The sequence below is a fragment of the Maniola hyperantus genome, chromosome 7 (genome assembly GCF_902806685.2).
Source record: "Maniola hyperantus chromosome 7, iAphHyp1.2, whole genome shotgun sequence".
NCBI classification, from domain to species: Eukaryota; Metazoa; Arthropoda; class Insecta; order Lepidoptera; family Nymphalidae; genus Maniola; species Maniola hyperantus.
In genome coordinates, this window is record NC_048542.1 from 11,655,111 (window position 1) to 11,679,506 (window position 24,396).

Here is a 24,396-nt window from a genome sequence, read left to right on the forward strand (position 1 = left end):
GGCTATTGGCCAATTAACTCAAATTTCTACTGTGTTATTTTCGAAAATGTTACTTATTATTGTTTCGACAAAAAAAAACATCCATCATCCTCATCATGACCAACCCATTACCAGCCCACTAATAAGCACGAGTCTCTTCTCAGAATGAGAAGAATTTAGGCCATAGTCAGCCACGCTGGCCCAGTGCGGATTGGCAGACTTCACACACCTTTGACAACATTATGAAGAACTCTCAGGCATGTAGATTTTCTCACAGTGGTTTTCTTCACCGTTAAAGCAAGTGATATTTATTTGATTAAAACGCACATAACTTCGAAAAGTTAGAGGTGTTCGCCCGAGATCGAGCCTCCGATCTCCCGAAAAAGAGGCCGACGCGACGTCGTGACCACTAGGCTATCACCGCTTCACCTATAAGAAAATGTGTCTGTCTGTTAACATTTCACATATTTCACAGACAGGTTTTTGTGATACACCGGAATAGTCAGTAATTTAATATTCAAAATTTATCTTTGTTTTTAAATAAATGAATTAACAGCTGAATTGACTTTGACAAAAGGCACAGAGATAGGTACGAGTAGTTTACATGCTAAAGCATGCATTCATACTTGAAATCACGGATTCTGTAAAAATACGAATCGAATCACGAATGAGTACGTATTTGTATGACGACCACTTTGAAGAATCACGGATACGAACCGAATACGGATGAGTGCACAAACGCCCTATAGATGGACATTAGATATTTTTATCCCTGAAAATGAAACCGAAATCTACGTGGATAAAGTCGTGAGTATCAACTAGTAATGAATGAAAATTGATCAAATATAACATCGGCTAATATCAGCTGGACCCATCTCAGAGGTCTCGCTCATCGATATAATAATACCGAGTTTTATAACCTGTCACTTGACATCGGCATTTAAGTAGCGCGAAACACGATTTTATTTTCATACGTACACGAGCATGCGCGAGACGCACCGTTTTCCCGGCACTGGCCACCACCACATACACAGACAGAGGTGATCGGCAACAAACACATCCGTAATCTTGGACCATCAGAATAGCGCAGAATCGTTTGAAATCACTGGCACAACCAACTGAAATACCTCACACATCGACATCTCATTTTCTGTGTAAATACGGTGTACGAACACGAGACGCGCACACAGATACGAATCCTACCCCGATTTTGCTGTATACGTTAGTCTACCAAAGACCAGCGTTGTAAAAGGAGGTTCACGGAACCCTCATGTGAATTTAATTCGCCAAGTGCGAAATGTGAACTTCTCAAACATCGTTAGTAATATCAAAGTTGAGTGATAATAGAATTTTTTGGCGCTGTAAATAAAATGTAACATAGTTGCTTGATGTCCGAAGTTTGTGAACTCGTGGATTGATAAAATAAAACTTTTACGAAGTTCGTAAGTGGAGTGAAGTGGTTGGTTTAAATAGTTCTAACACTGATTGAGACTTGCTATATTGATTGGGATTTTTATCAGGTAAGATTAGCAAAGTTTTATCTCTTTTTTTTGTTAAAAGGTGAATGGAAATATACATTTACTTAAAACGAAAGTGATTTGTGTGTTTTTATATTGTTAATTTTTACTGTTTACTTTCCTTCTTTTCCTTAAACCACACTACTGTTTTTTAATATTTATGTTTGACATTAAAAAAGTAAGTTGATATTAAGTTGATAAGATCTTAAAATTATTTGCAACACAAAAATATTGAAATACAAAAAATAAACAATATGACATTTTTAAGATTTAAAATTCTATAATTTGTACGTCTTACTCAAATTTTTATTTATTCAACTAAGCTCGTGTTAAGGCATGTTGGGCAAATAAAACCTTATTCGTTTAATTTGCCCAAATTTGAAAAAATTAAAACGGCGCATATTATGAAAATTCAACAAATTTCTTTTTACATATTGAGTAAATCTTTATTAAGTTAATCACTACGCAGTGTAGAGAGAATTTTGTAAAACTCGTAGCTCGTAGCACTTGACTGCTACGTCAGAAATCTACTAATTAGTGAGGTCAACCTAAACTTAACAAATTATACCATTACATTTTATTGATGTGATTTTAGAGATTCAGATTTTGATCTTTTTAATTTAATTATTTTTTGATTAAATTAATATAATAAATTACCTAAAAAATTAAATAAATTAATAGCAAGTTCCGATTTCTGTGGACCTCCCTGGCGCAGTGGTGAGTGGTGAGCACTATGGTCTTATGAGTGGGAGGTCCCGGGTTCGACCCCAGTAGGGGCAGTTAGGGAATTTATATTTTTCTAAAATATGGTCTCTGGTCTGGTCTGGTGGGAGGCTGCAGCCGTGGCTAGTTAGCACCCTACCGGCAAAGCCGTGCCGCCAGTGTGATGCCGCGTAGAATCCTACCAAAGGTATGGGCTTTAATGCCATACCTCTTCCAAGTTAGCCCACTACCATATTAAACTGCATCTTCATAATAATATGTACCACAGGGGGATTCCAACATCAATGGGTACCACCATGTGAGATCGCAGTCAGTGGCTAACTTGTATAGGAATAAAAAAAAATTGCACGGCAATCTCGTGTGACTACGTATTACCCGACAACACGGTTGATCTAGACGTGCCACCGAGCATGCTGTTAGACTAAAAGCACACCTAAAAGATGCTTTTTCGTCAGTCCAACCAAATGTCGCGCATACAAGCTTCACTGTCACGCAAAGTAGGTAATGCCTCGCTAAGCAGGAGTGCTAATTAAGGACCATGCTAATGACTATTCGGCTTTTTTATCTTTTTTCCTATCCAGTTTAAAATATGATCAATACAATATTGAATACCTTTGTGTTTTATGACAGACTAGCTTATGCTCGCGAATTCGTCCGCAAAGACTACACAAATTTCAAACCCCTATTTTACCCTCTTAGGGGTTTAATTTCCTAAAATCCTTTCTTAGCGGATGGCTACGTCATTGTAGCTATCTGCATGCCAAATTTCAGTCCGATCCGTCCAGGAGTTTGAGCTGTGCGTTGATGATAAGTCAGTCAGTCAGCTTTTCCTTTTATATGTCTAGAATATGGGTTTGAATATTTATGTATGGAGTAATATATTCCGCCATTTTTGTTTCTTTCTAAAATAGCGGCCACGCATAAAACCTGTATCAATCAATAAGCTGGCATCAATAAAAACAAGTAGGTATCGTGTGAGACAACATCTTCCAAAGTGTCAAGTTTCTGGGATATTATGAGCTATCAAAGTTGTACTGTTGGCTAGACTATAATTGTGTACTACTGATGACGCTACCACTAAAACTTTGATAAATTACTTATATCTCGGAAAAGTGTCACTTGGGAAGATTTTGTCTGACACAATACTTAATACTTGTTTGTGTTGATGCTTGCTATTGATTAATATAGATTTTATGCGTGGCCACTATTTTGGAAAAAAAGAAAAATGGCTGACAACTAGGCCGAAATCTTCAAAGCCCGTATTTCACATCATTTTTATTGAGTTCAAAGAATAAAAAAATATAAGGTTTATCATAATATTCATTACTTTATCCCCTTAATATTTAAGGATTCTGCGAGACCTCCATTTACACATCAAAAAAGGATAGCTAATTTTCCGCCTGTAGTTGGTAAAATCTTTCAATCTGTTCAGTCTGTAGTCAGCCTTCGGACGGTCCAAAAATGACTTCGATAATTGGGTTTCTCTGAGAGTAACCTTTTAGGCTTTTAGTCTTTTTCGATATTTTTGTGCTAAAATTTCTCTTTTTAGCGACGGGAATACATTTATTTCCTCATTGGTATAAGGTATTACGGTTTTAACACTTTATTTTCACTGTTATAAAAAATAGAAGAAGATTCTTGGGATTATCGACTTACCTATTTTCTACTATTACTTTTGGGTAAAGTGTTTTTTTGTTTATTTGGGACAGTTTGGAGTAAATATAAAACTAATCCTTAAACCTTTGGTCATTTTATAAGAGAACAAATATTACTGACATCATATAAATAGGATTGGGCGTAGTACATAAAGGTTAACTGGGATAGTTAAATATTTCACTAAGGGAGAATTAAAAGTTGCAACACTTCTTTTACTTTAATAATTGACTTTATTTAATAATAATCACTGTGGAACTGCTAAAGCTGTGATAGCCTAGTGGTTTGGACGTCCGCCTTCTAATTGAAGGTCGGGGGTTCGATCCCGGGCACGCACCTCTAACTTTTCGGAGTTATGTGCGTTTTAATTAATTAATTACAAAAAAAATAAAAACCGACTTCGTTACACAAACACTAAAAATTGAAAAATAATTTAATTTATTACCGATTATATTATGTATACAAGAGTTAATATAGTTCCATAATAATACTTTTTGGTGCCGGTGCCAATTAGCTTTAGCTGCGCGAATCGTCTAGACTTCATATTTTTATGGGACTCCACAATGGCACCTCATTGGCACCGACCCCAAAAAATATTATTATGGAACTATATTAACTCTTGTATACATAATATAATCGGTAATAAATTAAATTATTTTTCAATTTTTAGTGTTTGTGTAACGAAGTCGGTTTTTATTTTTTTTGTAAAAAATTTTTATTTTACAATTTTTAGTGGCCCCATGGAATTATGCTATGACTGGTTAAAAATCTACTGTTTACTAAACTATTACACTGATCGCGAGCAATTTACTCTTATCCGTTGAGGAGTTCCAGTATCTATCTTCGAAGATGTTCATCAGATCTTCACCAAATTGAAACGGGACCAACTTTGAAGTATACCCTTTCAAACAAAAAAAGAATTTTCAAAATCGGTCCAGGCGTTTTCGAGTAATCGGGGAACATACATAAAAAATAAAAAAAAAAAAAAAAAAAAAAAAAAAAAGATTCCGACGAATTGAGAACCTCCTCCTTTTTTTGAAGTCGGTTAAAAATCACTTGCTTTACCGGTGAAGGAAAACATCGTGAGGAAACCTGCATGCCTGAGAGTTCTCCATAATGTTCTCAAAGGTGTGTGAAGTCTACCAATCTGCACATGGCCAGCGTGGTAGACTATGGCCAAAACCCTTCTCAGTCTGAGAGGAGACCCGTGCTCTGTAGTGAGCCGGCGATGGGTTGATCATGATGATGACTGTGGAACTAACTCCCATCGGCGGTGTTCCCACTCTATTAAAACATGGGGTTATTCAAGGGGCGGACAAGCAAATTCCTCAAAGGCCGGCAACGCATCGGCAGTTCCTCTGGTGCTGCAAATGTTCATGGGCGGCGGTAATCACTTAACATCAGGTGACCCGCCTGCTCGTTTGCTCGCTATCTCTATTTAAAAAAACATTTTATCGGTACAAAAAATTCTGAATCAGGGAATTTTTACATGAGTACCCAAAAAAGGGGTGTAATATTTTCAGGGTTCATGTAGGTATGTATGTAGACTTCAGTGAAGTGAGTTTTTATTTTTTTAATTACAACTTGTTCAAATTCAATAATAACATTCTCATAGGTAATTAAGTAAGTAATTGTATGAATATTTGTTTAACTTTTACATTGTTTTTATAACATCTAAAAATGCTTGTCTTTTTATTTATTAGCTTTTTCTATGAACTCTATTTGCTGCTTTTTTTCTTTTAAAATCGGTAAAAAAAAAATACCTTTTTTATCAGTTAGAAATTGGAACATAAATCGATGGTCCCATCCCTACAAAGGTGACTTGGATATTTTTCCCTCACGCCTCATTTTTCTTCTCTGTTAAATCTATATTTACAAACGTAATGAGCTTAACTTTAGCGGTTTCTTGAATAATGTGTTTTCTTACGAGATTCATGTTTTATTGCGTACCATTAATCAAAAGCTTTGATAAAAATAAACAGTTTTCTAAAACAGGCATTACTCCTATGAGCTAGTTTTTAGGGTTCCGTATTTCAAGTGTGCCAACAGGATCCTATTACTAAGTCACCGCTGTCCCTTTGTCTGTATGTCAGCGGGGCTGTATTTCGTGAACCGTATAGGTAGAGAGTCAATTAGCTGATATATCTAAGTAATTATTTTGATAAGAGACCTCTGATATATGGTATACTTGAATTGTCCAGTCTCATGTTAGTAAACTGGTTGCATGGCCAATGTTGGCTATGCAGGTTTTGGAACGTATATACCTAAATCAAAAGTTCTGATGCGATTTACTCATCGATGTATCTACTACTTTTAAACCAATTATGCCGTGTTCCATAGCTCTAATGGCATACCTTGAGCTTAAACTTTGAGAGTTCGACATGGACTTAGTCTTATCACCAAGGCTTTAGCACGACGCGAAGACAATAATTTCCCTCTGGACTTGATGATTCTGATTCCAGTCATCTGCCAGATTCAATCTCTGACACACAATAGTATTTCAAGATCGTTTCAAGTACCAGTCATAATGTCAGGCAATTACTAGTGTTAATGCAAACATTATAAATACAAACGTATTTATTATGTTTGCAGATAGAACATTTTTGCAAGTGTGTATGTTTGTCCCTCATTGACACTTAGGTGCGGATATGATGTCCCATTTTGACACTTGTATGTGAAAAAAATGTTGTTCTCTCACACTATGGCGCGGGACTTGGTCATGCTAATATTGTAGAATGATAATAATTAAGTATATACCTACCGAAGAGTTGACTAAGTAAATGCATATTATGATCATTGGTTTTTCATTATCTATAAGTACTTATTTAAAATATTTTTTACAGTTCTTATATCTAAATATATAAAAGGAAAAGGTGACTGACTGACTGACTGACTGACTGACTGACTGACTGACTGATCTATCAACGAACAGCTCAAACTACTGGACGGATCGGGCTGAAATTTGGCATGCAGATAGCTATTATGACGTAGGCATCCGCTAAGAAAGGATTTTTGAAAATTCAACCCCTAAGGGGGTGAAATAGGGGTTTGAAATTTGTGTAGTCCACGCGGACGAAGTCGCGAGCATAAGCTAGTTTTTTAATAATTCCATAACGTTTTGGAACTTGTAAAATATATTACTCTTGCACTTCCGTACAAATAAACTATTTTTAGGGTTCTGTGCCTCAAAAGGAACCCTTATAGGATCACTTCGTTGTCTGTTTGTCTATCGTGTCTATTAAAAACCTAATAGAGTACTTCCCATTGACCTAGAATCATGAAATTTGGCAGGTACAGCACAAGCAAAGGGGATAATCCAGAAAACGCGAATTTGTGGTAACATCACAAAAAAAATTAAGATTACGAAGGTTCATGAGAACCAATATTTAATGAGTATTTTCAATTTTTAAAGTAAGATACATACCAAATGGGATATCATATGAACAGGTTTACCTGTACATTTGAAGTTTGAACACAGATTTTTATTTATTTTTATGCATAATAGTTTTTGATTTATCGGTAGGAAAGGCATTCCGAACCAGTGGTAGATGCATCCGACTATTCGTAAGTACTTGTAAAAGTTTATACGAATAAAAAAGATTTTTATTTTATTTTTTTATCGTGCAAAATGTCGCAAAAATACGATTAGTACGAAACCCTCGGCGCGCGAGTCTGACTCGCACTTGGTTGGTTTTTATTTATTTATTTTCTTATTTCTTTGTTCTCTCTTGTTTAAGTTTAGTTTGATAAAATAACAACAAAATATTACGATTGACGAGAACGCCCGATGTTTGTATTTAGATCCTTTTCCCTTTTCAGTCGCAAAATACCCGTTTAATATTTATATTTCCTTGGCTTTTCCAAGTAAGCGTCAATAAAAATCTTTTTTGCCCGAACCTTCAGGATCTCCATGATTGTCTCCCTCTTTATGAATGTAAGTCGAATAATTTATTCCCTTTATCGTTTCTTTCTCAGTTAAATCTTTCTTTAGAGACGAGAAAATTGTACCGTTGTTCGTTCGGTCGTTTTGAAAACAAACTCAATACAACTTCTAAAATGAAAGACGTCTTGTAGTCTAATGAATGAGTATAAAATACCAATAGCGTTGAATGTAAGTTTAAGCTCCTTTTTTAGGGTTCCGTACCTCAAAAGGAAAAACGGAACCCCTATAGGATCACTTTGTTGTCTGTCTGTCTGTCTGTCTGTCTGTCTGTCTGTCCGTCTGTCAGTCTGCCTGCCTGTCTGTCTGTCTGTCTGTCTGTCTGTCAAGAAACCTACAGGGTACTTTCCGTTGACCTAGAATCATGTAATTTGTCAGGTAGGTAGATCTTATAGCTGACATTTGGGGAAAAATCTGAAAACCTTGAATTTAGGGTTAGATCACACAAAAAAAAATTAAATTGTTGTCATGAACTAATAATTAGTACCTATTTTCATTTCGAAGTGAGTGACTATATCAAATGGGGTATCATATGAAAGGTCTTCACCTGTACATTCTAAAACAGATTTTTATTTATTTTTATACATCATAGTTTTTGAATTATCGTGCAAAATGTCGAAAAATACGACTGTAGTACGGAACCCTCGGTGCGCGAGACTGACTCGCACTTGGCCGGTTTTTTGAATTGACGTCAATAATTGTGTCTTTTGTAGGCAAGAACAGGCTTGACATTGGAATGTTTCAAGTGCGATGATGCGTAAGGAACATGGTACGACACTTCATTACCATATTATCTCAAATACACGAGGCAGGTAGAACCTCGCTGGTGGAGTGGTGAACGCTGATGGTCTTATAGTGGTTCGATTCTCGGATTCGTATTCTGAAAGTTGATAGAGAGTTAGCTTACTTCCCGGGGATGTACATAGGCTACTTTTTATACAGGAAAATGAATAAGTTCCCACGGGATTTTTAAAAACCTAAATCCACACAGACGAAGTCGCGGGCATCATCTAGTAAAGAATCACTACCCCTATTATCACCCTATTATAAATGCGAAAGTGTGTTTGTTTGTTAGTTTGTTGGTTTGTTCTTCAATCACGTCGCAACGGAGCAACGGATCGACCTGATCTTTTGCATGGGTATAGTTAAAGACCTGGAGAGTGATATATAGGCTACTTTTTACCGGAAAATCAAAGAGTTCCCACAGGACGCGGACGAAGTCGCTGGTAAAGAAATAAAACAACGTTGCCTTTGGTGTGGAGACTGCGTATCGGCAAGCGTAGTTTGGGATGACTTCCAACCCGCTGGACTGACGACCTTAATAGGGTAGCTGGAAGTGGGTGGATGAGGAAGGCAGAGGATCGTGTGTGGTGGTGCGCTCTTGGGAAGGCCTATATCCAGCAGTGGACGCAAACAGGCTGATTGATTGATTGCCTTTGGTGCTGTGGTGTGTAATAAGTCCTTATAAGTGGGAGTCCTGGATACAGGTCCTCAGGAAAGTCCAAAAGTCATTTGTGGGTATGGGTATTACCTTTTATAATAAAATCCCGCAAACTATTTTGAACTTACCTTTGCACAAGTTTAAAAAATCTATTAAAAATATGCTCCTGAAAAAAGCATATTACACAATTGAAGATTATCTAAATGATAAAAGAGCGTGGATTTGACCTGTAGCTCGTTCCGGCAACGCACAAGACTGCAAATCCTATTTTATATATGGCATAATCTTGTACCTATATCAAATATTTGAAAAGAGCAACCGCCGAGTTTCTTGCTGGTTCTTCTCGGTAGGAAAGGCATTCCGAACCAGTGGTAGATACATCCGACCATTCGTAAGTACTTGTAAAAGTTTATACGAATAAAAAAGATTTTTATTTTAATTTATTTTACACATCCTTGCTGTGGTAATACATTTGAACATAGACTACAATCATTGTTTTGGTAATACTTGCCCAAAACGCCATTTTAAGGCTGACGTAGGTACTTACTAAGCATTTATTTTAGTATTTTTTTAACGCTGAATTACAAAGGAAGCAGTAATTTTATGGAAATTACAGCACATAAATATTGGTTTTAGCTTTTTAAATTTCCCCTTAAGTAAAAGGCTTTTTACCGTATCTGGTAATGCAGAGCTGAAATTGTAAAGGCTTGAATTATTGACAGCTGTGATAGCCTAGCGGTTAGGACGTCTGCCTTCTAATCGGAAGTCAGGGGTTCGATCCCGGGCACGCACTTCTAACTTTTCGGTGTTATGTGCGTTTTAAGTAATCAAATATCACTTGCTTTAACGGTGAAGGAAAACATCGTGAGGAAACCTGTATGCCTGAGAGTTCTCCATAATGTTCTCAAAGGTGTGTGAAGTCTACCAATCCGCACATGGCCAGCGTGGTAGACTATGGCTAAAACCCTTCTCACTCTGAGAGGAGACCCGTGCTCTGTAGTGAGCCGGCGATGCGTTGATCATAATGATGATGAATTATTGAGTTTTGAAATGGTGAGTTTGAAACATTAGAGTAGGAAACCTGATGACGTGGCTTGCATGAAATTTCACTGGTTTCGAAGAGCTTAGGAAATTTGGACAGGCTTAGAATAAATCGTTTTTCAACTTCTCGTCCAAAAAGAGGTTGATGAATTTTTCGGCTTTTCCTTTAATGCTCTTAAATCTGTTTAGTCATTTAAATAAACAGAACGAGCGGTACACTGGTAATAGGAGATTGGATGAAAATCAGGCCGATAATGGTAATGACTGGCTGTTTTCGAACCATTAAGATACTAGCAAATTTTTCCTTGTAGTTGCTACTTGCTACATTTGTGTACAGTCACTGAAAAGAACATAAAATACTAGTACCTACCTTTTTTTACTGGGGAATATTAGGAACTAGATGATGCCCGCGACTTCGTCCTCGTGGATTTAAGTTTTTGAAAATCCCGTGGGAACTCTTTAATTTTCCGGGATAAAAAGTAGCCTATGTCCTTCCCCGGGATGCAAGCTATCTCTGTATCAAATTTCGTCAAAAACGGTTGAACGGTTGAGCCGTGAAAAGCTAGCAGACAGACAGACAGACAGACACACTTTTGCATTTATAATATTAGTATGGATTAAAATTGTCAGTTTGTCAGATCTCATTACTAACATTTAGGGGGAATTTACAGAGGCACTCTTACTTTTCTTAGACTTAAGATAGAGTTAAAACGAGACAGATGTGCAGGATTTTTAGAAATTGAACCCCCACCTCGATTTTTTAAACTCCACCCGAGCGAAGCCGGGGCGGGTCAGCTAGTATTTATATAAATTGTGAAGAGATCCTAACAGCTGGGTTGATATATTATAAGGCAAGTATAAAATTAGCATACTGTAACTAAAATACTAACTAAAATATCTGAAACAAATTTAGAACGGCCTTAATTTCATGTCTGTCATCCGAAAGATGGCAATTAGAGCACAAAATCCAACATCGAAGGTAATTACCCCGTAGGTAATTAGGTAAATAGGCTTTGACAAAGCAAAATGTAGGCACAATATTCTCATATACAATGGTATTAATAATTAACGAGCTATATTAAACTATAAAAATACACAGATATGGTTCATGGGCGGCGGTAATTACTTAACATCAGGTGACCGGCCTGCTCGTTTGCTCGTTGTAAAATATTTAAAACAAATAAGGTTTGTATGGACATAGCGAAGTTTGTGAGGACTTAAGACCAAATTATTATTATATAATGTATAAAAACACGTGGTCGACCGTGATCGTATTACGTGAAACGATTCAAGGAATAACATCAAAGTGTATAATAACCATCTTGTTCGAGGAAAACTCATTTGTTCGAAATGTAACACAAAACTACTAAGCTCAGTCGAGTATCATTTCGAAAAGTAATTAAGGTACACGGCGTCAGTATTTGAGAATTCTACGAAACTCTGATGTTATTAAATACGAAATTATTTATTCTGAAAATCTTCCAAAATTAAACGAAATATAATAAAAATTATTATGCTAGGGCTTTTGTTTTGTGGGCTACTGAGAATCAGATCTCTTCAATTTAAACATCTGATTTTCGCTACCAGATTAGGTAGGTACGATAAGTTTACAAAATAATGAAATTAAATTAAATGTTTAAAATATAATGAATTTGCGCAGTTCTGGGGAGACTCACACAAATTGTCTTATTGAACTCGATTTTTATAGTTCTTTCAAAAAGGTGGTTTAATTTTATCTGTTATCACTTATCAATTATCACATAACTTTATACTAGTTTCCCGTTAAAAGGAGTTCACACGGAACTAGTTACACGTTTTAAAGTTACATGGTTTATAAAATTTGTATATAGGTACCATTACCTAACTTTTAGAGCTTAAACTGCTTAATTATTTTTACGTAAAAACACACAGTGAAGAAAAAAAAATCACCAAATGAAAGTGATTTAAAAATGTAACAAATTATCCAACTATACGATGAATCTGATCTTGCGATAGTTATATTAGGTACCCTAGGTGATAAATCCTGCTCAACCTGATAAACAGAAATCCGAACACGATTAATACTCCTACAATTTATTAGACTTACCTGAGATACCCTAATAATTAATAGGTATAATTTGCAGTTACGTCAACTCTGGGTGTTAGATATCGTTAGGCCCTTTGTGTACAGTTGCTTGGAGATGATTTGTTTACCACAACCCTTCGTTAGATAACATAGGTCTTAAACTGTGTGGGATGCTATAGGTTTATCTGGGTAGTTGTATAAGGAGCTTATGCTTTAAATTGCTAGTGAAACTTGAAATAATTATAGCCGTCTCTGTCATGCTCAAAAGCCTATTTGGGTGAAACTGAAACAGAAATATTTTCATAATGATGAATAGAAACCCTTTCTTGACGACGGTCGTCTATACCTACATAGATATGACCCTGAAATTTCGTCTGTCCTATCTTGAGCTATTATTTATCAATATTCAGACGTGGAAAGACGATAGGTGCAAAATACGCGTTACGGGAACTGCACTACAAAATGATATACTGAATCCACTTGTACGATTTTTTTTGGGTAAAAAAGCGAGAAAACGAGCGCGTGGGTCAACTGATGTTAAGTGATTGCCGGTCGCTCATGAACATTTGCAGCGCCAGAGGAACCGCCGATGCTTTTTCAGCCTTTCAGGAATTTGTTGATCCCTCCTTGAATAACCCCATGTTGAAATCTAATGGGATCACCGTCGAAGGGGTTGGTTCCACAGCTTACATATGCGTGGAAAAAAATGATCTGGAACAACGAGAAGTCGAAGTGCACCAGGCACCCAGGTGGCGATACGGATTAGTAATACGATGAAATGGAATCAGATCACATTACAGGGTGTGATGCTGACAACAAACACGACTGCACGAGAGCACCTCGTAAGTACGCGGGCTCTACATTGTGAATACTATCAACGCAGTTCCTTGTTTTACAATATAATATAAAAGCCGAACTGCACACGTTAGCAATGTGATGGGCTGTGAAAAGCTAGCAGATGGACAGACAGACAAATAGACAGCCAGACACACTTTCGCATCTTTATAAATAAAAATGAATCGCCGAAATGTACCTACATATTATGTACGCGCATTACGACTGCACAAAATTGGATACCTAATTCTTTTTAAATATACTAGCTTATGCTCGTGCTAGATTAGCCTCAGAAGTATAGAGACAATAGAGTCAGGAATCAACCTACTGAGAGTCTAAACCTTAGTTCGTTATCAATAAGCTAGGGCGTGGTTGTAGGTAGGAGACAAAATAAAAGATTGTATAAGGAAATAAACTGTTTTATTCAGGGAAAAACTCCCTCCAAATCAAAGTTTATCTTTACCATTACTTATTGCTTTATCATTAAATAATTTATTACTTCCTTTAAGAAAAATCTACCGCCAGTTCGTAAAAAGCATATTATCTACCGAGAGAAAGAACTGGCAAGAAAAAACTCGGTGGTGTCTATTTTGAAATACCAATTACACATTTGAACAATACATAAATCAACATATACAACAATAGAAATATAAAATCAACAATATTCGTACCTGTAGGTATGTCACAGCTTCTTCTTAAAAATAGGAAAATTAATGATGTCTACCGTCAAAGCAGAGCCATTTATAGCCCTTTGGCTACCCTTTCCATAAGTATAATGATACCATATAAAAGTCAAATTCAATAGAGTCGACAATAGAGATTAAACTTTAGTTTTAAATTTATACACTTCAAAATTCCACATTATACTCTATTTAAATCTACAATTACTTTACTTCTAAAATATAATAAAATCAATTTCACCATGTAAGACCTTTGGATTAGCTGCTATATATTATCTGTTACGTCTGTAGTATTTTGTCTATCATTTTGACGTGCCTCTGTTTACAAATAAAATGTCAATGGTTTAGAATTAATTCTTAAGCAAAATCTAAAGAGTTTAGTAGCAATTTCAAGAAATAAATAGCAACTCTAACCATTTATCTTATACGGCCAAACTGACAATTGCTTCGTTCTCGAAGCAACAAAATAAAAACAAACAATTCGTAAAGTAAATTTTTAACAACATCAAAACATGGCTTCCAACAAAATTTAAAAAAACATTTTAAACATGTGTGTGACATACAAAATTACCACACAGTTTACTCTCAAAAATACAAGAAATATTTTTCTCGCCACAGCACATAAATGTTTCCAAACAAGATATCCTTTAACCCCATTGGTTTTAAACCAATATCAAAAAATATTTTTAACACCACTGGTATTAAAGCGATATTATAAAAATACTTTTCAACACCGTTGGTTCCAACGTTTTAAAGTATCATCTACAAAATATCCTTCAACACCATTGGTTTTAAGGCAACATCGTAAACCATCATAAAATTGTCCCTTAACACCATTGGTTTTGATCCATATATCACTATACAATTTTTCCATTGATCGAACATTTGATCAAAGTTTTAAATAAATTCCAATAAAATATAGAGATGAATATTAAACAAAGAAAAATTGCAACTGAACAAATTGTAAATTATCAGAATTTAAAATAATATGTTTCATAAAAAAGAACCATCAAAATGAAAAAGTTACAAAAATATTAATATTTCAAAATAAGTTAAATCATAAGAACTTTTTTTCAATTTCAAGTTAATAATTTTGCAAAAATAATAAAATACCATCGACTCTTACTCCTAAAGTACCAAAGTCAAAAACAAAGGGTAGGTATATAAAAAGTAATTATATGTAAGATATATCAAAACAAAACTAACTACTATGTTAGAAGAAGTAAAAATAATCAAAGAGTAAACTTATCTAATTATCGTTATTTACTTTCAAAAATATTTTCTATTCAATCTCTTTTTGTCTATCTGCAATCAGTCCTTGGACTATACAAAAACATTTGTTGCTTCCCACATCCAATGATGTGCCAACAACCTTCCTTTTTAAATAAATACCAAAACATTTTTCCACAATAAAATATAAAAATCCAAAAAGATCGTAAATAAAAACATAAAGGTAGGTATCAAAAACTAAAATGTCAAAAAATACCACAAAAATAATTTACATTAAAAAGATCGTCAAAGAAGTAATCAATATCAAAAATAGTTAAACACTTCAAACATCAAAAACGTCAAAAAATCAAAAGTATTATTCAAACAAAACAACAAAATACGGCATTAAAAAATATTAAACACAAGTGGGTAGTCAATAATCTCTAAATTCCAATATTCTAAATTTAAGTTTCAGGTTTAACCATAGTCCACCACGCTGGCCAAGTGTGGATTGGCAGCTCCATTACATCACATTACATAACGGTGGGTATATATAAAAAAACAATGACATCAAACAATCAGTAGCTACTAGACTTAGCGGCATAGCAACAGGATAAGACATCAGCAGCCTAACCTATCCTTATATAAAAACTACAAAAATAAACTCCAACAAAATTTCTTAATTATTGTAGGTAGGTATCACAAATCTTTCGTCTCTACGTTTCGCGAGTGAGAACTCCGATGCAAAGTCAATAGCAAATTTACAAAAATGGCCACGCTAATCGCGTTTCTGATCAATGAATCATCAATATTTAACGAATGATGCAATATGTATTTCTGTATTGTTCTTAATTTGAAACAAAATTACAACAAAAAAAATTTTTTTTTTTCTTTTTTTTTTGGTTCTTTTTTTTCCTTCTTTTCTCTCTGTCATTATGTAACACATAAATAAATTATATACATCTATTCGGCCAACCTGAAAAGTACTTCGTTCTCGAAGTACTTACATAGGAAATGCCTCAAGAACATAACTAAAAAAAAAGTAAGATGACTCATCACTCGTAAAACAATATTCAATGATTCAATGTCAACATCACTATCATATAAATTACGAATATACGGCTAGACGTCAGACGTAAATTAAAATAGAACACAAATTAATCATCAGTAAATATTTACTGACAAACTTGCTTTAGTTTTTCACCGCTCGGTCAGTCTGACATTTAACCACATTTTATCGTATGATCATTTAATAAAAATTTCATACCAACTAACTACCTGCAAATTTTTAACATTAATTTACGTAATATCGATTTGTGTTACTAGCTGGGACATCATGCGATTAAACACCTTCAAACATTAATCTGAGTCATTGAAACAGAACATCTATACTGAACACAAAATTACCCGCAAAAATTTTATTTATTTAGTACCCACATCTTTATTTCTATAATACAATTAGTTTTAAAACAAATAAAATGACGACAGGTACTATGAAACTGTGTTACTACATTACACAGAGTATTAATAGGTCCATGATTACGCAATAAAACTTTCTAAGGCCTACCTGCCTGAAAAATTGTCTTGCAAAAAAGTTTTAATTCACTTTCACTTTTTTTTTTCATACCATATTTTCATATTAAGATTTCCAGATTTAGGGTATCCAATGTCCATTGTGGTACCTCTCGTGGACGTCAGTCATCACAACGCCTGTTGGAACATCTTTGATGGCTTTTCACAAAGCCATCCGAATTCGCCGGTATTTCTGAAACTTGTACAAACTGCATTAGAAAAGGCACAATTCAGCCATATCGTATCCCACTTCTGATGCTAGATTAGCCTCAGAAGTATAGAGACAATAGAGTCAGGAATCAACCTACTGAGAGTCTAAACCTTAGTTCGTTATCAATAAGCTAGGGCGTGGTTGTAGGTAGGAGACAAAATAAAAGATTGTATAAGGAAATAAACTGTTTTATTCAGGGAAAAACTCCCTCCAAATCAAAGTTTATCTTTACCATTACTTATTGCTTTATCATTAAATAATTTATTACTTCCTTTAAGAAAAATCTACCGCCAGTTCGTAAAAAGCATATTATCTACCGAGAGAAAGAACTGGCAAGAAAAAACTCGGTGGTGTCTATTTTGAAATACCAATTACACATTTGAACAATACATAAATCAACATATACAACAATAGAAATATAAAATCAACAATATTCGTACCTGTAGGTATGTCACAGCTTCTTCTTAAAAATAGGAAAATTAATGATGTCTACCGTCAAAGCAGAGCCATTTATAGCCCTTTGGCTACCCTTTCCATAAGTATAATGATACCATATAAAACTCAAATTCAATAGAGTCGACAATAGAGATTAAACTTTAGTTTTAAATTTATACACTTCAAAATTCCACATTATACTCTATTTAAATCTACAATTACTTTACTTCTAAAATATAATAAAATCAATTTCACCATGTAAGACCTTTGGATTAGCTGCTATATATTATCTGTTACGTCTGTAGTATTTTGTCTATCATTTTGACGTGCCTCTGTTTACAAATAAAATGTCAATGGTTTAGAATTAATTCTTAAGCAAAATCTAAAGAGTTTAGTAGCAATTTCAAGAAATAAATAGCAACTCTAACCATTTATCTTATACTCGCAACTTCGTGTGCGTAGACTGCACAAATTTCAAACCCTTATTTCACCCCCTTAGGAGTTGAATTTTCAAAAATCCTTTCTTAGCGGATGCCTATATCATAATAGCTATCTGCATGCCAAATTTCAGACCGATCCGTCCAGTAGTTTGAGCTGTGGGTTGATAGATCAGTCAGTCAGTCAGTCACCTTTTCCTTTTATATATTTAAGATAAATCGTGATGGTATTATTATTAATTTATCACGCAAAACTCGTGATGAATAATAAACCATAGATAAATAGACAAAAGATCGTTGGCGATAAGTAGTTACGATTTATTAGACTTACCTTGAATTATTAATAGCTGTAATTTACAGTTACAGGACAGTCTTGTGCGTTAGATACCGTTGGACCCTTTGTGTAATGTTGCTCCAGATGATTTGTTGGTACAACCCTTCCCTGTGATAACAATTCGCATAAATTTGGAAACAGAAATAGGCTTTACTGCTTTCTTAAATAGGTTGATAATGGGAAAACTTAATACGTTTCGCTCTGCATGGGTTTGTTAGGAGAGTTTCGAGTATGTACTTAAGAGTTCATGTTGGAGAGTATTGCTTATTGATCTGTACAGACTACAAAACCTTTTTCTGGCCAATAAAGACAACATTGATCACTTAGTGACTATACAATATGTATGACATCATAATATTAACAAAATTTAAAGAAATAACACTACTCCTTGTGTTGGGGACAATACGCAGAGAAACTTTCAGCTTTTATAAAATAACGAAGGTCTGGCCCTCGCGGGCTCTTAGTCCAATACTTCGTCTAAAGAAATACAGGACGAAGTTTGGCCTACTGCCAACATTTATATGACATTTTATTATTTCCACCGAGGGATTTTTCTTGACGTTGTGAGTGACGAGTAAAGTAGAGGATTTTTATGAAGATTTAAGACTGAACGTCCAGAGTAAATAAAAGTTTTATATCCAATTATTTTTCGATAGGACTGCTATCCTTGCTTTTTATTTTATTTCCATTCAATTTCCATCACCAAAAGTAATAGGTAACCAATACAAATAGTAGGTAATAGTAATGATGATTTAATCGAAAAACGGATTGATCTTATTTGCTATTTATTTAATTATCTGTTACATTAGCCTATGTTTTTGTAAAAAATTTAAATTAAATATGAGGTTTCTATAGTTACTATTGGGGCAATGATATTACTTATACTATCTAAATATATAAAAGGAAAAGCTGACTGACTGACTGACTGATCTATCAACGCACAGCTCAAACTAGTAGACGGATCGGGCTGAAATTTGCCAATAAGATTATACCTATTATCAATTATGACGTAGACATCCGCTAAGAAAGGATTTTTGAAAATTCAATACTTAAAGGGATAAAACATGGGTTTGAATTTGTGTAGTCCACGTGGATGAAGTCGCGAGCATCTAATAGATAATAATTACTTCATAATATTACATGGCGTATGAAATGAGTACTCGCTGACGAGTAAGACAGAAGATGGAAAACACTTTACAAATGTGATTCAAACGCGGTAGTTTTAAATCTTCATTTTGGAGACGCGTATGTAAGGTATCTATTTCTTTAAACATAATATTAACATAACATCATTATAAGTAATGTAGAGGCATGAACACGCATAAGAGCTTAACGACACGACAAGAATTTACCTAACAGCCTTACTCGATTAAGTTTAATAATCCACTAGGGTCTAAATAGGAACACGTGTAAGGCATGTTAAGAATCATTTTCCATTATACTAACAAAAGTTTATATTTTGTATTACATAAATATTAAATGTGAGGCACTTAAGTCGACACGCTACATTTTCTTTCAAGAAAACGCGTCTAAATGGCGTAGAAGGTATCAGCAATTTCGGAACGATAATCGAAATTGAACGTCCTCGGGTTTTGTGTATTTGCTATCCACAAATTAGATTTAGGTTCTCAATCTCAACAATATGAATAAAAATGACTAGTTAATTCTTCGTCAGATTCACTCAGATGGTAATTCTAGCATTCTTTTAAAAATAATCAAGTATAGGTTTTCCTTCACGGTGAAGGAAAACATCGTCAGGATTCAGAAAACCTGCACGCCTGAGAGTTCTACATAATGTCTCAAAAGGTGTGTAAAGTCTGCCAATCTGCACATGGCGTGGTGGACTATGGTCCAACCCTTTCAGTAGGAGCCGGCGATAGGTTGAACATGATAATGATGAAGTAAAGATAGTTTGGTAAAAAACCAGCTCTAAAAAGTAGCTATTTTCGTAAACTGTGTATCCCGCCCTCGATTTTCTCGCATTTCCCGCCTTAGAAATTTCTTGAGGTGCATTTACACTCCGACGCGACGAGTTAGTAGCTGTGCGTAAGCTACTCGTACCTGTCCATGCATTCGTCTCTAATCTCGTCTCGCAACCGCGGCAGTGGTGAAATTGTGTGCGACATGCCGCAGATATAAACGGCGAGTGGTGCGGTGCACTGCGATAAAATATATAAAATATTTAAATGCTCCGAAATCATTTTCAATTTCAACAAAACGTCACCCTGGATTGGTACGCAGCGCGACGTGTAAACATGTCAGTATGTCAATATTTTAATGAACAAAAGGAATTTCGCCACTGTACTGGCAAGTTGAGGGTATTTTGATTAAATTCATTTTGCTTTATCAATCACAGCGGCTTATATCAAATAAATTAAGCTTTATAATTCTGATAAATTCCAAATAACTTTGATATTGCAGGAATATGTTTAAAGAAGCCGTGTATTTAGGAATCTAATTATCATCCGGCTGCTGCTTTCCGAACCAGTACAGTGGTAGAGTCGCAGGCGTAATATTATAGGATACACGAGTTGTCCTACATGAAACAAATACATTTTGATTTTGAGTAACAAGATGATACCCACGACTTCACCCGCGTGTATTCTAAAAATACGGAGGAATTTCATTTATATTCTAGGGTAAAAAGTAGAAATGTCTCTCTCCAGGTTTCCTTATTTTAGGTTATATTTAAAGTTAAAGAATAGCAAGTTCTAGGTGAAATGCTTGTATGTAGTTCTATGGAACAAATTAGGATATGTTTTTTGGGCAAGTCCCATTTATTCCATAGAACTTGACGTCATCGGACTAAATGAGACTTGCCCAAAAAATTACGTCGACGCGTTGCTGCTTTATGGCATGATTTTAGAATAAACTCGTGTCCTCTATTTAACTTCTGATTTGTAGTATTAATAATAGGATAGTAGGATGGTACTCTTACCATTTTGAGACGGCCTATGTTATGTTATGATTCAACTCCAGTATAAGTAGAGTAATGAAGGTAGTAGCGGAATTAGGTATAAGTTTTCCTATTTACGAGGCATAGACTCAACAAAGCGTTGTGGTAAAACTTTCAGTTATTTGTGAGTGTGTCTTGGTCTGCAGAACGGGCAACTTTTACTTCAGAGCTATCCTTTCTTATTTATATACTTAGTACTTATACCAGACTAACTTATGCCCGAGACTTCGTCTGCGTGGAATACACAATCATACCCCTATTTTAATTCCTTAGGGGTTGAATTTCCAAAAACCTTTCTCAGCGGATGCCTACGTCATAAATCATAATAGTTACCTGCATGCTGAATTTTAACCCGATCTGTCCATTAGTTTGCAGTCAGTCAGTCAGCTATTCCCCTTCTTCTATATAGGTATATAGTCTAGCTTATGCTCGCGACTTTGTCCGCGTGGACTACACCAAACCTCTATTTTAACCCTAAGGGGTTGAATTTTCAAAAATCCTTTCTTAGCGGATTCACGTCACCCGCGCGATTCCACACAGGGTTAGCGCGGAAGCCGTGCGAGAGTGCGGGGCATCCCCACCCTGATTGCCATCTCAACCTGTCGCCTATTTAGATCTCATTTTATTTCTGAGGGATACTTTGTACAAGTTCGCCTACGAGCATGTATCGCCTTAAGGTTACATCTAAGAGGTTTCGGCCCTTAATCCCTTTTACTGCGAATCGAGTGGCCATCAAAGGTCCACAGATTAAATTGGTTATGTGACGAGTAACAGCTTTATTGGGTCATAAATTTGGACGGGTCCCGAGTTATTTTATTAGCAGAGCAAATAAAAGTGTGATGGCTGGACGGCATCGTAAACGCAAATTGCTTTGAAGTGGCCGGTGTGTAGACTTTTAAAAGCTTGTTAAGTGCTTTTAAGAGAACATCTGTGCTAAAGTCTATAAAGTTTAGTTCATATGATGTTAACATGACTAAAGCTTTAAGCACGAAACATACTATGGGATGCGTCCGTAAGCCGCGGCTGACAGCCGCGACGGATAGGTGTGTACAGTCGTCTTGCGAGATATGGCTCGGACGCTCAGATATCTGCGGATATTGTCCGACCGCTCAGGAGCGGACGTAAGTCGCGTACGTAACCATGAGCCTCAAAGGAACGTCTGCGCCTTACGTCTGTGCCTTACGTCCGACAGTGTGCACAGTTCAGTGATTAAGTAATATTGTCCAGATACCTATAGTCCGCGACAGGTTGAGATGGCAATCGAGGTATGAGGTGGGGGTGACGCTCCGCAAACCCGCACGTCACCCGCGCTCGCCCGCACCGGGTTAGCACGGGGCTGTGCGGGTGTGCGGGGCGTTCCCTCCCCGATTGCCATTTCAACCTGTCGCGTACAGTAGGCGGCAGAAAGTAATGTACATCGGCCTTTAGAATGACACTTCGGCTTTGTAGAGCGTTGTCTCGGTCACTCATACCTACCTATATGATGTTTTGTTGGTCCCAATGACAGGGACAACGCTCCACAAATCTGCTATCTCCTTCTAAATGTCGACGTAGGTACATTATTTTCTGCCGCGTACTGTACTATAATTTGTTTCTGTATCTGATTCTGTTTTACTGATTTTCAGGTAGATAACGGTTGCATATCCTGAGAATATCAGCAACCTTTATTCGTCATCATCACCGTGATCAATCCATCCGAATGAGAATGGTTTAGGTCTTAGTCAGCCACGCTGGCCCATTGCAATTTTGCAGACTTCACAAACCTTTGAGAACGTTACGGGGAAATCTTCACGGCTAAGGAAGTGATATTTAATTGCTTAAAATGCATAAAATAAATCTGAAAAGTTATATATGTACGGGATATACCAGGGATCGAATTCCTGACCTCCAGAATATAAGACTGACATATTTACCACTAGGTTTACAGCACTTCACACCGGTAATATATTTTACAAAGTTATTATTGCCCTCTTCTTGAAACAATGAACCAAAAAATATTAAATTATTCAATTTGTTTATTTACGCCATAAATATTTTAGATGATACTGTGCTTTGTTTCACTTGGTGTAATTACAATTATATTATTCATACAATTATTTGCCCAGGCTTAAAATATCAAAGTTAAATCATATCAATATATTTGGTATTCGAAATAACTGAATTAAATTGAAAATCTTGACACAATGAGCTAGATCGCTACCGTCGGAATAATATCACTCATAAGGTACCAATATGATATCAGTGCATGCATATATTATTTTCGATATTCCCTTGACCTAAATCGTAAACAAAAACAACCATTGTAATTGCTCGATTCGTTCCGTGGATACGGGCATGTCAGAGAAAAATCGCGATATCGGTGATTTCGAAAACTGTCTGGAAAAAACCTCGAAGACGCCGAATACCCTAATTTCAATTCCTCGTTTACTTACTGTTGTAGCTGTGATGTCACCCCCCACAGTTGAAAATCAGCATCCTGCATTTTATGCGTGTTGGTGCTTACGATGCAAGGCATCCATTTGGGTTGGTGTCACAGATGAAAATGTCACATTTGAATTTTTTTAGGATTCCGTGCCTCAAAAGCAAAAGCGGAACCCTTATGTTCCCTCCCTTATGAACCCTGTTTGTTGTCTGTCTGTCAGTCTGTCTGTCTGTCAAGAAACCTATAGGTATATATACCTAACCTTTACTCTCCGTTGACCTAGAACCATTAAATTTGGCAGGTAGGTAGGTAGATCTTATAGCACACGTAAGGGGATAAATCCAAAAACCATAAATTTTTTACATCACAAAAAAATTAAAATGAGTTCATGAACAAATAATTAATATTTTCAACTTTCAAAGAAGATTAATAAACCAAGTGGGGTTTCAAATAAAAGGGCTTTTCCTGTACATTCTAAAACAGATTTTTATTAATTTTTATGCATTATAGTTTTTGATTTATCGTGCAAAATGTCGACAAAATACGACTGTAGTACGGAACCCTCGGTGCGCGAGTCTGACTCGCACTTAGCCGATATTTGGTCAACAACAAATAAGTATATTTTCTTTCAGTTCTATATCTGTATATCTTAATCTACCCCATTTCACTAAACAAATCTAGTCAATGGTAAAACGCTGAAATGGTAGCTACGAGGACATCATTTTTTTTAATGGGCTACGCCAGACGCCAGATAACGCCACACAAAAACACTCTAAAGGTTAGAACAGGATTATTTCGGATTTTCATGATATCCCTAGGAAACTTGCGAAATCTCTAATTCCTCTTTTCCCTGCAGCAAATATTATTATTTATTATCAACGGAACTGACTTGGCCATAACCTATATTTTCTGGAGGAAGACGCCTGCGAGAATTAATCAAACAAACT

At 35.7% G+C, this 24,396-nt stretch overlaps 1 protein-coding gene across 3 annotated transcripts in view; it reads left to right on the forward strand.

Annotated features, from left to right (window-relative positions):
* Nucleotides 1-1,017: 1,017 nt before the first annotated feature.
* The window catches only part of LOC117983692 (zwei Ig domain protein zig-8-like), a 157,705-nt gene continuing 134,326 nt past the window's right edge, over nucleotides 1,018-24,396 (forward strand). The window contains exon 1 of one of the 3 annotated variants that reach the window (XM_069499471.1): nucleotides 1,018-1,499. The gene's annotated coding sequence lies outside the window, so the exon portion shown is untranslated. The remainder of the gene's footprint in view (nucleotides 1,500-24,396) is intronic. The other 2 variants (XM_069499472.1, XM_034970312.2) reach the window with 2 other exon arrangements.